This window comes from Myotis brandtii, unplaced genomic scaffold (genome assembly GCF_000412655.1).
Source record: "Myotis brandtii unplaced genomic scaffold, ASM41265v1 scaffold325, whole genome shotgun sequence".
In the NCBI taxonomy this organism is placed as follows: Eukaryota; Metazoa; Chordata; class Mammalia; order Chiroptera; family Vespertilionidae; genus Myotis; species Myotis brandtii.
Window position 1 is genome coordinate 2,761,810 of NW_005362486.1, and position 2,219 is coordinate 2,764,028.

The 2,219-nt window shown below is 40.0% G+C and overlaps 1 long non-coding RNA gene across 1 annotated transcript; it reads left to right on the forward strand.

Moving 5' to 3' along the window:
- Positions 1-779: 779 nt before the first annotated feature.
- LOC106726862 lies at positions 780-1,994 on the forward strand. Its single transcript, XR_001362987.1, has 3 exons — positions 780-933; positions 1,482-1,572; positions 1,870-1,994. It is a non-coding gene; the product is annotated as an uncharacterized LOC106726862 (long non-coding RNA).
- The last annotated feature ends 225 nt before the right edge of the window (positions 1,995-2,219 follow it).

Here is a 2,219-nt window from a genome sequence, read left to right on the forward strand (position 1 = left end):
TATGAAAATGCTAATAATTTCTTCTAAGTTTGAAAAGAGGGAGGAGATATATAGTAACTTAAATTTGTTTTTTTCAAGAAACTTTCCCCTAATCATAGTTTCAACATGTTGAAAGCAGCTTTCATCTCATCATGTGAAGGCATCAGAAAGCCAGGTCGTTTCCAGCCTCTTTCCCGACCACCTTCCCGAATAACCTAAAAGCACATCACTCCCCTTCTCTGGGCTCTGCCTCATTCCTCTTATGTATACACTAGAGGCCCGGTGCACAAAATTCGTAAACTGGGGGGTCTCTCAGCCCGGCCTGCGCCCTCTTGCAGTCTGGGAGCCCTGGAAGGATGTCCCACTGACGGCAGTCAGACATCCTTAGCACTGCTGTGGAGGCAGGAGAGGCTCCCACCACCGCTCCTGCGCTCGCCAGTGGTGATCCCAGCTTCTGGCTGAGTGGCACTCCCCCTGTGGGAGCACACTGACCACCAGGATGCAGCTCCTGCATTGAGCATCTGCCACATGGTGGTCAGTGTACATCATAGCGACCAGTTGTTCTGCCATTTGGTCGATTTGCATATTAGCCTTTTATTATATAGGATGGAAGTATTAAAATTGTAAACATTGAAATTGAATTAAGAGCTTTTGGGTTTAGCTACCAAAGTACAATTTTTAAATACCAACCAAGTGATTATGTATATCTCTAAGCACATAGGATTTTAACTTAAAGTCAGATATAAACGTTTGCTTATTGCTGCAAAGAATTTCATTGAGAAGTCTGTCTGACATGTCGTTATTAATATTTGTTCAATCATTTGGATAAAATGGATGTGTTTGAGACTGTGTTGCTGCCTACGCTATTGTTTGGCTCTGATGTCTTGTTGCTTTTTGTTTGTTTGCCAGAAGAAAATTTGTCTGCTACCAATTCCAGCCCAATTTTGGAGCCAGGTAACAAATAGGGGTTTTTTTTGTGTGTAGTTATTACATGATATTTTATCCTTTTGTATACTAGGCCTTTTCTTCATATCTCCATTCAGCAAATACTCGAGCATTTAACTATGTGCAAGGTTGTCTGCCAAATGTTAGGCTGAATAAAAGAACTGTAATATACAGTCTGAGAGCTTACAATGCAGGTGAAGTTTGTATACATACACCAGAGAGTTAAAAGCTGTACAAGACAACACAAGGAATGGTATATAATGCAGTACTTGCTTAAGTGTCATTACTAAAATGCTTAGTGTCATACTAAAGCAGACAATAGGTGTGATGGCTTCAAAGGAGGGAGAGAGCACATCACAGTTCATGCTGTAGTAGTGGAGAGATCTCTCTAGATTTGGAATTCATGAAAACATTCCCTTCTGAGCCACATTCTATATTCACACTTCCCTCGATTAATCTACAAAACTCATTCTCAAGTCCCATATTTTTGGGTTTTCTCCAACAATTTGCCTCTTGAGAGTTGGCTTTATGTCTTTGAAACAGATGTGTTCTTCTAGGTTTACCTGAAGATGAAATGCAAAGTGACTGCATGACCTAAAACACTTTTGCTGAATCAGTGCTGGTGCTCATCAGACCTATTTACAAGAGGTAGGCAGACTTCTACCCAGCAAACACAGTGACTGAATTTTTAGAGACATTGCTTAGATTTATTCATCAGTAATTGTCATAATGTTTGGAACAAAGTTCATACTTTAGCAGACCAATCACAGTATAGTATATTTGGTCTTTTTTAAATTAGTATTATTTTTTCATCTTCACCCAAGGATTATTGATGAGAAAGAGAAAAAGAGAGAGAGAAACTTCGATGTGAGAGAAGCATGGATTGGTTGCCTCCCATACGCACCCTGACTGGTGATCAAATCCACAACCTTTTTTGGTTTACAGAACGATGTTCCAGCCAACTGAGCCACCCTGTCCAGCCTAGTCATTATTTTTGAGAACCAATAGGGCAAAGGTAACTTAGACCCAAATGCTTGTTTCTGTATAAGCATTTTACTAGACTTCCCACCTCTGAGGACTTTTCTCTTGTGTTTGCAGGCAAGACTTTTCCTTTGCATTATCGTTGAAAGGTTTCCAAAAAATACGGTCTACTATCAAATAGTTCATAAGAAAGATTTAGTCAGACTTGCTTCCTTCCATTTTTTACATATTCAGTTTCTGTTGTTCCCATGCCACTATTATCCAAAAGCTTGTGTGTTTCAGTTTGCTTGTCTGTTAGTGAATCTGACAGGGGC